This window comes from Paramormyrops kingsleyae, chromosome 3 (assembly GCF_048594095.1).
Source record: "Paramormyrops kingsleyae isolate MSU_618 chromosome 3, PKINGS_0.4, whole genome shotgun sequence".
Lineage (NCBI taxonomy): Eukaryota > Metazoa > Chordata > Actinopteri > Osteoglossiformes > Mormyridae > Paramormyrops > Paramormyrops kingsleyae.
In genome coordinates, this window is record NC_132799.1 from 11851086 (window position 1) to 11867309 (window position 16224).

General features: G+C 43.6%; 1 long non-coding RNA gene across 1 annotated transcript; it reads left to right on the forward strand.

Annotated features, from left to right (window-relative positions):
* Nucleotides 1–2498: 2498 nt before the first annotated feature.
* LOC111859083 (uncharacterized) lies at nucleotides 2499–6881 on the forward strand. The gene is made up of 2 exons (XR_011989478.1): nucleotides 2499–3205; nucleotides 5127–6881. It is a non-coding gene; the product is annotated as an uncharacterized lncRNA (long non-coding RNA).
* Nucleotides 6882–16224: the final 9343 nt, after the last annotated feature.

Consider the following 16224-nt stretch of genomic DNA (forward strand, 5'->3'; position numbering starts at 1 on the left):
AGTGATGGGTCATATAATAGTGTAGAGGCTGGAGGAATAGGGGTGTCTAGATGAAGTCCCTGAGGACTAGCGGCAGCCACCGGCACCCCCTGTCCAGCCCGTGGAAGCTGGTCATTACCAGCATAGACTAAAGTAAGACTAAGGAACTGATAGCGGACTGCAGGAAGCAGAAAGGAGCACACATCCCCATCACCATCAATGGCACTGCTGTGGAGAGGGCGAGCAGCTTCCGTTTCCTCGGGGGGCACTTGGCAGAGGACCTCACACGGACAGAACAGTAAAGAAGGCGCATCAGTGTCTCTTCTTTCTCAGGAGACTGAAGAGGTTTGGAATGAGCCCCCGCATCCTCACTGGATGCCGCACCGCCTGGTACGGCAACAGCACCGCCTACAACCGCAAAGCTCTGCAGAGAGTGGTGCGGCGTTCTGAGAGGATTATAGGTGAGCTTCCCCCCATCCAGGACACCTACATCAAGAGGTACCTGAGGAAAGCGGGGAAGGTCAGCAAAGACCCCAGTCACCCCAGCCAGGCAGACAGTGCAGCATCCAGTCCCGGACCAGCAGACTGAGGGACAGTTTCTTCCATCAGGTCATCAGACTGCTGAACTCTGACCATTAACCATGGGCACAGACACTCAGCCATTTACCACACATTGCACATGGTGCTCTTCTGCACATTATTTAACTGTACATTTTTGTTGCACCTGTATTATACTTGTATACTGGTGACAAGTGAAGTTACAATAAAAGTGATTTGATTTGACTGGCAGATCTGTATTACCCTATTGTATACATCAGAGTTCTCAGCCAGATAAGCAGGAGAAAAAATATTTCTGAATTTTGATTCTCTTTGTCCACGTGAACAGCTCTCAACATGACTGACATGAGCGGTCAGCTGAAGCAAAATTAAACACATACATTGGCTGCCCTTTCTGCCTTTCTCTTTATTTCCACCAGGGGATAGGTTACACCAAGAATCCTGATTTGTGTTTCTTTGGTTCGTGTTATGAGGCTGTAATTCAGCAGCAACTACACACCTTGGATCTGTGCCTTTATTTAGCCAGTCTTGCTCTTCACCAGGTCTGACAACAGCACAGCGGGGGGGGGGGGGGGGGGGGGGAGTAGTCAGCTATTAGCCCCAGATTCCCATTAGCCCCTTGCTTTCCTGTTCCTACCCCCTGGAAAACCTCATGCATAGACCCTGTATGGGAGAACACAGGGGAAGCCTTCTAATTACATGGGTAGTACATGCAAACTCCATGCACCTGGAACCCTGGTGGAGACCTGAGCCCCAGTCCCAGGGTTGGCAGGCAAGTGTGCTGACCACTGCACCATCATGCCGCCCCACTCAGTAATATATAATGAAGCTAAACCATGTTTTATGTACCTGTAATTGTAATAATTGCTGAACTGACATCTAAAGCCTCAACAGAATTCACTCGCAGAAACTGAGCACTACACCAGGACTGGTTTCTGCAAGAAAGGCAAATGGAAGCCCTTCTTGCTAAATACTTGCATCAAATTATGCCAGAGGCTCCACAAATATGAAATCAGTATGTTGTTTGGAATGAGAGTGAAGCGTTACGCTTTGTGCAAATCAAACACACCCCATTGTTCATTGCCTGAGGGAGAGCATACTAACCTTCAACAGGCAGGAACTCAGGGTTGTTCACCAACATTCTTGGGCAAGCTGAAGCAAAGCAGCACTTTGGACCCAGGGAAAAGTCCCAAAGGGTCATGCAGATGTGTGTGGTACATTGTGATTCAAAAATTTGCCCTATGATAGCTGAGGCTAATTGGGGTTACTAAAATTGCCCATAGGTGTGCATGTGTAAGTGAATGGTGTGTGAGTGCCCTGCGATGGGCTGGCCCCCCATCCTGGGTTGTTCCCCGCCTCGTGCCCATAGCTTCTGGGATAGGCTCCGGACTCCCCGCAACCCAGAAGGATAAGCGGTTTGGAAAATGGATGGATGGATGGATGCCCTATGAAAGTATGATGCAAGAAAAACATTTCAAACCTGTAGAATAAAATGTGATCATTTTCTGTAGGATGAAAACCTGCCGAGCAGCAATGCAAGGATGACAGATGCACAGAGGAACGGTTTATTCATGTAACAAATATCAACAGTATAGACGGTACTCTGCCTGAGTCGTAAAGAAAAAGGAAAATCGCTTATGCTTAGGGGGAGTTTATGAAGAAGATGCAGGCAATTTGGGGGAGATTCTGTTAGAATCAGCCTTTGTCCTGTAACTGTTCATGAGGAGGCAAGTATGAACTGATCTAGGTATCTGTGACAAACATGTGCTGACACTCCTGTTTAAATGGGTTGTAACTCCTTCCTACCTGCCCCTTATCCCACCTCCTTATCCACCCATCCATCTATCTTTCTGCTGCCCTTCCTGGTCATTGCCGCGGGGATAAGGTGAACTTCATTGGACCTGGGGATAAATTCTGGGGCACACAGCAGCAAGCTATGTAAAGTCCAAACAAAGAAACTGTCAAGACGGGCAAAAGTGTTTGTGGTGGAGATGCTGATTTAAACCCGGAGACGATCTCAGTAGGGTGCCAATTACCCTAACCCTAACCCTAACCTTAACCCCACCCAGGTGGATTCGTTAGCCAGTAGTTTATTATCCCAAATGAAGCAATACAGATTACAAACCTACAGACTGCAGACACTTCCAATCGGCACTCTACAAGTGAAGAACGAACAAGTGCCAAAACCAACTGAAATTATCAACCAGGGGGGTTAAGTTCACTTCCCACGTGACATATCAAGAAATCTCACAATCCCGCATACAGAGATGCAAATATAAATCAAAGAAAGGAACCCAGGAGAGCTGGCAATTTTAACAGAAACATACTGTGCAAAACAAGACAAAGCGCAAAGACAAAAGGGAGGATAAATTCTAACAGGCTGCCATATTTTGAGACAAAAATGCTTACCTAAATACATGGAAAATGTGACTTGCATATAAAACAAGAACATTAACATGAAAGTCATCTTTTACGTATGTGGATGTTCATCAGAGTGTGTTAAGCAGCAAGCTGCACAGGCATGGTGGGCGTGTGAACACGTGCGGGGAAATCGGGGGCAGGTGGGTGAAGGCACCAAATAAAAGCTGATCACAACAGCAGCTACTTAACGATCAGAAAATCAGGCAAGAAGCAAGCATCTGCAAGTATATGATCTACTTCCTGTCAGGTATTTGACTCTTTACTATATCTTTCTGCATTTCTGATATATAAACTCTTCAGATTTAAGATTCACACACACAATTACATTAGTGACTCACCAAGCTGATGCTGTCACAAATATAATATAGAAAATAATGTATAAAGATGGTAAAATAATATACGAGAGAGATAAACTACATGCAGAATAAGCAAACAAAAAAAATATAAAAGAAGTTGATTATGGTTACAGTTGTTTTCCTGTGATATACTTGGCTTTCTTGATGATTCGCTGTGGATCTCCATGGTTACCCTTTGTGCAGCTAACGTATCAAGCTGTGATGTACTTCGTCAAAAGGCTCTCTGTAGCAGGGTGGATTTTTGGGGTAGGACTTGTTATATATTTTTTTACACATCTCTTTAGCAGACCTATAGAAACTGACCAGATGATTCTGGAGTAGGTTTGTTGCTCTAAGGAGCCTCAAATAGTTGTAGTACAACTGTTAAAAAGTTGAGTTAAAGATGAAGTACAAAGATACATACCTTGACAAAATAAACATTGAAATGAAATTTTAAAAGGCAGCTTATTGGCAGTTAATGTTTAGTATTTACCTGGAAAACAAATGATAAAAACATAACATTTACAGGAGGTTTGCACAGAATGCTATGGATCAGGGGTCACCAACCTTTTTGAAACTGAGCTACTTCACGGGTACTGAGCCATTCGAAGGGCTACCAGTTTGAAACGCCCTCCTCAACTTATCTAAACTTCATGTATGATAAACATGTTTTAAATGCTTTTTTCAGATATTGCCATTTTCAAATCTATATAAATGCAAATCTGATTAAAGAAGAATAGCAACAGGATAAAATTAAATTTTAGATGCTGCGCACTGGTGAGTTGTGCTATTTTTATAACAGGTCCGTGGGGGCATCCTGGTGCCTGCGGGCACCATGTTGGTGACCCCTGCTATAGATAATTTTTATCCATACTGTATGTACAGAAATTAGGAACTGTTTATAAGTGTATAAATTTAAGTTGTAACTTTTGAATTCTCTTCCAAATTCTTGATCTGTTTCTTTGAAAAGCATTGTTAGGACTGGCGGGCGGGCGAGTAGGGAAGCAGGCGAGATAAGCCAGATGACCGGGTAAACAGGGTTTAATCAGACTTGGAAGGCAGACACTCACGAAACGCATAACAATACAATGACGGATCTGGGGAAGACTGACTCAGACGAGGACTAAATACAAAAGACGAGCTAGACATAACAGGACACAGGTGATCACAATCAGGGCTGAACACGAGGTAACGAGGTGGGCGTGGCACACATCAGGAGCGGACGGAGCAGGGTGTGACAAGCATCGTATTGTATATTTATGTACTATATATATATATCTCCAGCTTTATGTGGTTCAGTAATAAAGTCGCTTCACCTTTAATTAGTATTTGTCCTATGAGAGGGTGAATATGTCCTATTTATATTTGTAAATACATATAATGTGTTTATGGGTAAAAAGGCCAGTATGGAGGAGAAACAAGTAATTAATTCAAAAACAACAACCACATATAGTCCTTCAATTAGGAAGGAAACGTAACTACATCAAATAAAGATCTTTTTTCAAATCTGATGTGTGTCACACATCAGATTTGAACAATGCTAGAATTTTGATCTAAAATCCATAAAATAGATAATGAAGTCTCATTAACAATTATTATAAAATGCAATTAACTAAGCACAAATTATTCACATTTTTATCAGTTTATGTGATTAATCACAATTAAGGCAACTGACAGACCTAGTTTTAATATAAAAATTAGTTTAAATATCAGCCAGCAATATCGGTCAATGTGGACACATCAGACTAATACTGATAACTGGATTTTTAATGAATATTGGCTGACACCGATATGTATCATGCATCTCTAGAACCCGTCTCTGTTTCCTTTCAGGAAAGAAGACAATGGCAGACATAGTGAAAGCTACACAATCAATTTCCAGGGCTGGGGATTTCAGCGATGACACCAAAATAATAATGCAGCCATATGCTAACTGGGAGGAGTACTTGGTACCTGCCCCAGTCTCCGTAGCCATTCTGGGGGAGCTGATATTTATCTCTTCCAATGTAGATTTCTCCATTGGCCAAAAGCCTCCACAAGGTGGCTTTAAGTACATCAAGTACCCAGATTCATTCCGTGCCTGTCTTATGCAAGTTGCTAATTCCGGATGGGCGGCATTCAATGAGGCTCACAAAAACATGGACCAGATTCGTCTCCACACTGCCAATGTGCCAACTTACATCAAGACTTCGGTCAATGTTTTAGTGCAAGACAATGATGAGCTGGTCCAAACCGTCCTCCCTGACCAACTGGAGAACATAGCTACTATATCAAATGATTGTGCAAGATTGGCTGAGCAAACTGAGGGAAAGTTCTCCTTTGTTATTTATCTGATCCAAGAACTTTTAGAAGCTTGTGTAGGTGCAAAGAAGGTATATGGTGATGAGCTGGAGAATGTCAAGCGCAAAATTGAGGAGACAAAAATGATGAAGGAGTATTCAGAGCAAGCCAATGAAAGGGCACAGAAAATTCAGAAAAATATTTGAATTTATTGTCTTTCTAAGGAGGCAGATCTGAACTGATGAAGTTGAAAGGAAATAAAACATGGCCCAAAATGAACATGTGTTCCAAACAGGTGTTCCAATCACATAGCCTCAGTTGTATAAAATCAAGCACCTAGGCATGCAGACTGCTTCTACAAACATTTGCGAAAGAATGGGTCGCTCTCTGGAGCCAAGTGAAGTCAAGCGTGGTACCGCGATAGGATGCCTCATGTGCAATAAGTCCATTTGTGAAATTTCCTCACTACTAGTTCAGCCCCATTGCAGTTAAAGTCTCGAGATGCTTATAACAAATTCATACATTTCTTGACAACTTACTAGTAGATGTTCAACACAGAAAACAGTATGCTGAAAAGAGGCCTGCCTGGTTTTTACTGTTGTGCCCCAGGCCTGCTGAAACAGCCCAGGGGCCCCCTGACCAAGCTCATGTGCCTCTGCTTGCAGTTCAGACTTGCCTTCTCAGATAACAATTTCCTGGAAACCTTTTTTTTCTACTTTGTTGACAACCTGTTTGGCTTTTTTCTGCCAAAATGGCATTATGCTGTATCAGATCATTATTTTGATAATGAGTTACATCAGTTCAGACTCGCCTGGCACTTATTTGTTAGAATCGAGTTATATTCTTTTTCACAATACAAATGACTAATAAAGATTTTCATTTCCAATTAAGCATTTGAATCGAAGGATTTAAGAATTTCATGTACTAGAATTAATATGTATGTGTGTGTGTGTCCATGTGTGTCTATATATACTATATATATAAAGTAAAAACTAAAATATGAACATGAAAGCTTATAAGATCATATATAAGAGATGATTTTGGTTAAATATTAGTTTGTTGATTTTATGAGCATTGGAAAAGATTGTATGAGTAAACAGAAATACAGTTTAAGTATGAATGTTATGTTTAAAACTTCAGATGACTCTGCCTGCAACTCTGCAGGTGGAATTTTATACCATTAAAATCACTGGTGTAATAAAAGTAGATAAATGGTTGCAACTGCTCAGCAATCAATTTTGCTTTATGTATTTAGATAACTGAATATTCTTGGCAATAAAATCATGAAATAAATCTGGATCAAAATGTTCTGCTGAAACATAATTTGCCACATTTATACCCATGACTATGTATGAATTACATTTTGGAAATAATTGCTCATGATTCAAATTTTTTTTCCATGAAATTTATAATAGGGATTCCATCAAACATTTTCACTATAACATCACTTTATCACGACTATTTCCAAGGTGATAATATCAAACGGTCCAGGCCATTTTATGGCAACTGAAACTTGTTTGAACTGATTTCACTTCAGTAATGTCAGAAAAAAAGAAAGCTGTCCTTCCAACTGCAGCAGAGGCCAGAAAGTTCTGGAGATCATGTGCTTGATTATGCCTTTATTGTAATTGCACAAGGTACAACAAATGTCTGAAATCTGTCCATAATTTCTCTGTTCATTACTGTGCCAAATACCTTTGGAAACAGCCTGTAGGTGTGATGATGAATTTGTTGCCTTCCTGAGGAGAACTGGATGAGTTATTTATAACAGAAATGTGCTGACACTTCAAAAGAAGTTTGTTTCTTTCCAGTAAATACCCACCTAGAAGTTTAGCTTTGAACACTGCCTATTTATGAAACATGCATTATTATACAAAAATTATATTTTACTGTACCTGAAAGCTTGTACCTGTAACCTGACTTGTGGATCAATGACTTGAAAGTTCTGGATCTCTGCTTAACAACAACCATGTTATTGATCTGGAATAGTTGACATAATATTACACATCTCTTTTGCAATGAAAGCAATCTAGAAATTTTCGAAGCAATCCTGCACTTATTTTACTGAACCTAGCATGATGTACAGTACTTCAGTCCTTAAACTGCGCACATTGCACCAGGTCAGGTCAGGTTGGGGAGCATGTGCTGATACAGCAAGTTTCCGCACCTACCACAGGGTGAAACTCCTTGGGATCCCGACTGGCGACCCACCAGGCAGACACACGGTCCAGTCCTACCCTCCGGAAATGGACATCCATCTGCCGCAGCCAGGTGTTAGGTGGGCGTCCCCTCGGCCTGGTCCAGCCACTTGGGTCCTCAGCAATGAGGATCTTGCAAGCCGGATCACCCTCAGGGAAACCAAGAAGTCATTAAATGCCTGGATCTTGGTCTTTGTCCAGGACACCCGCAATCCCAGACACTCAGACTCCTCATTCAGTCTCTCAGGAGCCCCGATCAGAGCCTCCATTGACTCTGCTAAGATGAGGGCATCGTCAGCAAAGTCGAGATCAGTAGATCTTTCTTCACCACCAGATGCCCCACAACTGCTGGACCCCACGACCCTGCCCAACACCCAGTCCATACAAGCATTGAACAGAGTAGGAGCAAAAACACACCCCTGGCGAACCCCAGAATCAACTGGAAAGAACACAGAGGTTCTCCATCCACTCTGCACAGCACTCACATTACCAGTGCACAGGCTGGCCATGACGTCCAGCAACTTCGGGGGGGATCCCGCGCAGTCTCAGGATGACCCACAGGGCAACTCAATCAACTGAGTCAAACGCTTTACGAAAATCGACAAAGGCGGCAAAGAACCTCTGCGGACATTCGCACACATAAATTATGTGAGGGGGAAGTTGGCACGGGGCATGGCGATCCTGGGGAAAGCAAGGCATATTGTCAGCCAAAAAGCACGTTATACATTATACTGCTCTTTATTACAACCATATCTCAGTTATTGTGTAGCGGTCTGGGGAAATACATATAAAAGTAGAATAAGTACAATAACCATAATGCAGAAAAGGGCCATTAGAATGATAAACAATGTAGGATATAGGGACCACACTAATGAACTCCTTATAAAAATGAAAATAATGAAATCCCCAGACTTGGTTGAATTTAAAACAGCGCAAATAATTTATAAAGTAAGAAATAACTTACTTCCAAAAGGAATACAGAAATTATTTACAGAGAGAGAAGGGGAATATAGTTTAAGAGGAAGTCTGAATTTAAAAAGGCAAAGTGTTAGAACAACGTTAAAAAGTATGTGTATCTGAAGAGCTGGGGTGAAATTACGGAAAAGTCTAACAGAAGCATTAAAAAAAGGTAAAAATATAACTCAGTTTAAAATGAACTATAAAAAACAAATTTTAAATAAATATAAGGATCTGAAACATGGATTAAACCAGGGAGGTAATTGATGAAGGAATAGAGCTGTCATTTTATTTTATTTATTTGTTTTGTTTCGTTATTAGAAATTTGTGATTTGACCTTTTTGGTAGAATAGTTGGTTTTGTTGCAAGGTCTATTTATTTAGCTGTTGTTGTAATTTGAAGGAGGTTAATTTTGAAGTAAAATGGTATGAATGGGGTAGGACCAAATAAGTTTATACTTCTACCTACTCCTTTTCAGGCAAGGTGTAATGTTATGACGGAGAATGTGGAAATGTTTTTTTTTAATTATTTGTTGTTTGTTTGAAATAAATAAAGATTGATTGATTGATTGATTGACATTTCTTGACACGTGAACTTACTAGTAGATGTTCAATACATAGCATGTCCTTAAGTCCCTAAACTGCACACATTGTGTGGTAGAAAATTATAAATCCCCTCTAAGAAATAAAACTCCGAACCTCTCAGTTGGTGAGTAAAGTTATCTCCTTTATTCGAGCAATCCAGCAAAGTGCTCCTGTCACACTCCGGCACCAGGTACCCCGAGCACCTGGAGCATCCAGTTGATAAACCATAAATCTCAGTTCCAAATAAGGACTTCTAAGTCCTGATTGCTCACAAAACATCTACAAACCAAGCTCAAATGTATAACAAACACAATTCTCTCGCTCTGTTGGTTCACCTTGGCAGCAAGGTAAAATCCACCCATTTTGCTCAATTTACCAGAATATGCTAGGCTCCTACTTGAGATATGAATATAGATATTGATTATATTGACATTGACTTACTGTAAATATTTGGTTGTCCTTTGATTAATGATCAACGTATTGTCATTGAACCATGTTAAATACATGGTTAACATATGATTAACATGATTAATGTAAAAGTTACTTATACATTTGTACTACCACATAACATATTGCGTATGGCCTACTGCGACTACTTTATAACCACTGGTCTTTGTGCACCAGTTGGGGCAGCATCGAATCTCTTTCTGCAGGTGGTTTCTCGCCCCCTTACTCCGCTGTCCATCTCTCCAAGGTCTGATCCCTCTTCAGGGTCTGTGGAACCAACCGCAGGCAGCTATCATAAAGCGAGGACACAGTATTCAAAACAATCTCTTCTCACCTAAGGCCTAAGACAGACCCAATATACCTCCCCTCCCAGGCCTACCTATGTCCAATTTCCTTTCCACAATTGCATTATGGACTTTAATCAACTGAATTCTTTCAGTCACTTTTAAGTCAGATGAAGTTGTACTTTGTAACCTATCATGACTTTTTAAAATTTATTTAATGATTTTTTTTGTTTAACAAGCTGTAGTTGTTCTTTTGCAACCCCCCGGACATCATTAATCTTTTGAAATCATGCTAATTTTGGTGGTTTGATCATGCATTAAACCAGTGAACTCAATAACTCAAAACTGAACTTAAACATTGTGCAAGTAAAAATGGCCATACACTAGTAAACATGCCAGCACCCATCATACTGAACCTCAGAAGTCTGCGTTTGTTTTTGCATTCTTATGAAATATCTGAAGATTTGCTTCAGGCAACTTGCAAAAGCCTGCAAGCCTTTGACGCATATGAAAACCTATGATTGAATCTTGGTAAATTATTTGGCTTGTGGGGCAAGTTTGAACTGGTGTCACCCAGCATAAAATGAATGTGCTGAGACTGCAGATTGTGATTAATGACTGTTTAAACCATTCCTTACCCAAAAATGAAAATATACTGTATACGTCGGAGTGGATCATACAAGCAATATTGGAACCGGCAAGAAAAAAAAACGCTTACATTGACATTCATGCGGTCACGTCGATGCATTGGATCATTTGCCGTTGAATCGATACATTGATACAAATCGATGCATTGTTACACCCCAACTTACAGCATTCATTGTTTCTGGGTAGGAATCTACCAGCATACCACATCTTGACTTGGCAATTTTTGCCCATTTTTGAAGGACAGGATTCGTGCATAGGAGGAGTGAATTAGTACTTTGCTGGAGATTAAACAGATCAAGAGATTTATAGATACAGGTCAATCGGAGCACATATCCAGATTCGATCTGGCAGTTGTTCCTCCTACCACGACTGCCTCCAGTCCGGCTCTGGCACCAGCAGCCAGCACCTGGGTCACGGTCAGACATGGTCCTAGGAACCCTAAGCTGAGAGCTCCTGCACACCAGTCAGCTGTTGCGCTTAGCAACAGATTCTCTGCTCCCGGCAGTCTGCCGAAGCAGAAAAGGTGCTTGTGATTGAAAACTGTTAGAAACGTTAGAGTTTGCAGGAGTAGAACCAAACCAGATCTGACCTAGTTTAGGGAGTGTCCTGTCAGATGATACTACAGTTGTGACCCGCTGGGCCGGCTTCTTTGAGCAGTTGTTTAAAGGTGACCGTCCAGCTAGGATGTTGGACATCTCTGATGGTTCTTGAGGCTGATCCTCCAATCAGCTGGGAACCACCCAATCTCACTGAGATTGCACGGGTGGTGAATCACATGGTGGTAGGGAAGGCCGCAGGGATCTGTGGTATCTGGGGTGGACTTCTCCAGGCTGGTGGTAAGGCTGTCCTCCTGGCATTACAGGCAATCTTTGCTTCCATTTGGGAGTCAGGCTTCATCCTGACTGAATGGAAAATGGGACTTGTAGTCCCTATCTGGAAAGGGAATAGTGATCGCCTGGATTGCGGGAACTACTTTGCCAATGATACTGTGATCTTAGCTGAGCCAATGGAGGCTCTGATTGAGCGAGGAGTCTGAGTGTCTGGGATTGCGGGTGTCCAGATAAAGACCAAGATCCAGACATTTAATAACTTTTTAGGCACAGCCATCAGTAGTGTGTCTTTCTGCGGGGAGAATGTTGACCTTGGCAGCAACATTCATGTCTCTGGTGACTCCTCCTATGAAGTCAGCAGATAGACTGAGAGAGCATGGGGGGGTCATAAGGTCGCCAGAAAGGGGTGTGTGGCTCCCGATATCTTTGCAAGAGGATGAAGGTCCAGGTCTTTATAGTCCTGGTGCTTCCTGTCTTGCTGTATGGCTGTGAGACATTGACGCTATCCAGTGAGCTGAGATGAAGACTGGACTCCTTCGGTACTATGATGCTTTGGAGAATCCTTGGGTACCGCTGGTTTGACTTTATGTCGAATGAGCAGTTGCTAGAGGAGTCCTGAATGAGTAACATTACCTGTATTGTGAGAGAGTGTCAGTTACTGCACTACATCTATGTGATGCATGTCCCTGAGGACTCAAGCGACTGGACCAGGCCAAGGGGATGCCCACGTAACACCTGGCTGCGGCAGACAGATGGCCATTTGCGGAGTGTGAGACTGCGCCGGGTATCTGCCTGGGGGTCGCCAACCAGGATCCTGAGGAGTTTCGCTCTGTGGTGGGTGCGGCAAAGCATTGCTTCAGTGCATGCTGCCCAACCTGAAATCGCATTTAAAATCACTGCTTTAAGTACTATCCTTATGGATAAACAGTGCTGCTTCTCGATCTAGCAACCTAGCTCTAACTAGTTAAGGGAAAAATGCCTTTTTATTAAACCCTTAAAAGTACTTAACAACCATCAAATCACACATAATGGAGAATCGCAGGGAGGTCAGGCACCAGACAGCAAGGTGTGGAAAGGAAATTAGACATTGGTAGGCCCAGGAGGGGAGGCATAGGGGGTCTGTTATGTCTTAGGCCATAGCTGCCTGCGGTTGATTCCGCAGACCCTGAAGAGAGATCAGACCTTGGACAGATGAACAGCAGAACGGGGGGGGGGGGGGGGGGACTGAGCTCTGTAACCATACTGCACTGGAAAGTGTCTCCTCCCAGAACTGCTACATATTCTACAAAACACATAATGCTAGTGTAATGTTCTCTTTTAATAATCCTGCATATACACATTTAACCTCAAAGATTAAAATTAGTGACTGTTATATATTTACACATTAAATGGAGATCATCTATAAACAGATTTTGTTTGGTGTTTGGGCTGTGGGAAAGTGCACTCGTGATTTTATTCTGATTTCGAGATAAAAAATAAGTGCATGAATCAAATTGCGTGATGTTTTTAGTGTTTATAGTGATAATGAACATCAATCAAATGTTAATACATTAGGGTTATTCTCATACAAATAATAGATATTTGTATGAGAATAGTCCCCATAAAGATATGAATACATGGACTGTGTATATGTGTGTGTGCAGAAGTCCCCACGTGTGACTCATTTGCCTTAAATATGAAGTCCATTTTGATATTTAATTGTTGCGTACTGATACATTTCCTGTTATACACTCAGAAAGACTTTTAACTAGTTTAACTATGAAGTCATATACTTTATGACACATGCGTCCACATTCTCCTTTAATGAAATGCAATTGAACGTAGGTTCAAATAATTAATATTTGTATTTATTAATTTACATCACCATGTTCTATGTTTCTGTGGCCGGAAACACATTTTACACAGGCTAGCAATTTTACGTGCAATAAACATACATCTGATTAATGTTCCTGTGGATTGAAATCTTGTAACTATGGTTGTCGATAGATCAGGTATAATTTAAGCCAAGCCCCGAGTATTTTCGATGCTAATCTTTAACTTTTCCATTCAAAAGAGGGAAAAAAAAAGTCAAGCCCCAGATACACTTTACCTAGCCCCTAATCTTTTGGTGGATTCCATTTGCCCTTGGAACTCGGATTCCAAGTTGGATTCCAAGTTTTGAAGCCTGAAGTGATAACATGTGCACTCCCTTTTCTCGGAGATCCAAGATATATTTTGGAGCAGCACAGAGGATCCCAAGTTCAGAATCCAAGGTGGCTGCGCCCTTTATCAACAGAAGTGATAGTTTTATACTGATTAAACGCTACTTCTCATTTGTGGCTCACACTATACCATCCAATACCATCCAACTTATCTGTGGACATGTTGCTATGGAGTTTTATACATAAAGCACCGCGCGTAATGTGTTATCAACTGATATTGCTAACAATGGCTAACAATTACCTCTCCTGGAGCCGACTAGATATAGTTGGGCTCACCTCGTCGCACGGCTTTGGCTCTAGAACCAGTCTTCTTGCTGTCCCGTTGGACCCTCTTCCACTCTGGAGTTGCTCGCGGGGAGAGGCGCCGAGCAGGGGTGGGCATACTTATTGCCCCCTGGCTGGGCGCCTATACATTGGGGTTTACCGTAGTGGGCAAGAAGGTAGCCTCCCTTCACCTTCGGGTGGGGGGACGGGTCCTGACTGTTGTTTGCGCTTATGCGCCAAACGGCAGTTCAGAACACCCACCCTTTCCGGAACGGCTCCCCCGATCTGAACCTGAGCGGTACTTTGTTGTTGGACTTCTGTGCTCGTCACAGATTGTCCATAATGAACACCATGTTCAGGCATAAGGGTGTCCATATGTACACTTAGCACCAGGACACCCTAGGCCGCAGTTCGATGATCGACTTTGTAGTCGTGTCGTCGGATTTGCAGCCACATGTGTTCAGGTGGAGCTGTCAACTGATCACTACCTGGTGGTGGGTTGGCTCCGTTGGTGGGGGAGGAAGCCAGTCAGGCCTGGCAGACCCAAGAGTATAGTGAGGGTCTGCTGGGAACGTCTGGCGGAATCTCCTGTCAGGAGGAGTTTCAACTCCTACCTCCGGCACAATTTCTCCCGTGTCCCGGGGGAGGCGGGGGACATTGAGTCCGAATGGGCCATGTTCCGCTCCTCTATTGTGGAGGCGGCTGACCAGAGCTGTGGCCGTAAGGTGGTCGGTGCAAGATCAACACTGTTTATGGTGGGGATGGGGTGCTGCTGACCTCAACTCGGGACGTTTTGGGTCGGTGGAAGGAGTACTTCAAAGACCTCCTCAATCCCACCGACATGCCTTCCAACATGGAAGCAGAGTATGAGGACTTGGGTGTGGACTCCCCTATCTCTGGGGCAGAGGTCGCTGAGGTGGTTAAAAAGCTCCTCAGTGGCCGGGCCCTGGGGGTGGATGAGATCCACCCAGAGTTCCTTAAGGCTCTGGATGCTGTGGGGCTGTCCTGGTTGACACGCATCTGCAGCATCGCATGGACATTGGGGGCAGTGCCTCTGGACTGGCAGACCAGGGTGGCGGTCCCCCTCTTTAAGAAGGGGGACCGGAGGGTGTGCTCCAACTATAGGGGGATCACACTCCTCAGCCTCCCTGGTAAGCTCTAGTCGGGGCTTCTGGAGAGGAGGGTCCGCCGGATTGTCGAACCTCGGATTCAGGAGGAGCAGTGTGGTTTTTGCCCTGGCCGTGGAACAGTGGACCAGCTCTATACTCTCCGCAGGGTTTTGGAGAGTTCATGGGAGTTTGCCCAACCACAATTTCTAGGTGCAGCCAGGGCGTTGAGGGTGTCCGGTTTGGTGACCTCAGGATTAGGTCTCTGCTTTTTGCAGATGATGTGGTTCTGTTAGCCTCATCAGACCGTGACCTTCGGCTCTCACTTGGACAGTTCGCAGCGAGTGTGAAGCGGCTGGGATGAGAATCAGCACCTCCAAATCTGAGACCATGGTCGTCAGCCAGAAAAGGGTAGAATGCTCTCTTCGGGTCAGGGATGGGGTCCTCCCCCAAGTGGAGGAGTTTAAGTATCTCGGGGTCTTGTTCACGTGTGAGGGGATGATGGAGCGGGAGATCGACAGGCGGATTGGTGCGGCCTCCACAGTGATGCGGGCACTGCATCGGTCTGTCATGGTGAAGAAAGAGCTGAGCCAAAAGGCAAAGTTCTCGATTTACGTTCCTACCCTCACCTAAGGTCACGAGCTGTGGGTAGTGACCGAAAGAACGAGATCGTGAGTGCAAGAGGCCGAAATGAGTTTCCTCCGCAGGATGGCTGGGCTCTCCCTTAGAGATAGGGTGAGGAGCTCAGTCATTCGGGAGGGACTCGGAGTAGAGCCGCTGCTCCTCCGCATTGAGAGGAGCCAGATGAGGTGGCTCGGGCATCTGATTAGGATGCCTCTTGGACGCCTCCTTGGTGAGGTGTTCCGGGCATGTCCCACTGGGAGGAGGCCCCGGGGAAGACCCAGGACACACTGGAGGGACTATGTCTCTCGGCTGGCCTGGGAACGCCTTGGGATTCCCCCAGAGGAGCTGGAAGAAGTGGCCAGGGAGAGGGAAGTCTGGGTTTCCCTGCTGAGACTGCTGCCCCCATTACCCAACCTGGATGGATATACTGTATATATACATAAGTGTGTGTGTGTGTGTATGTGTGTGTGTATGTATATATATATGTATGGAATGTAGATGAATGTTG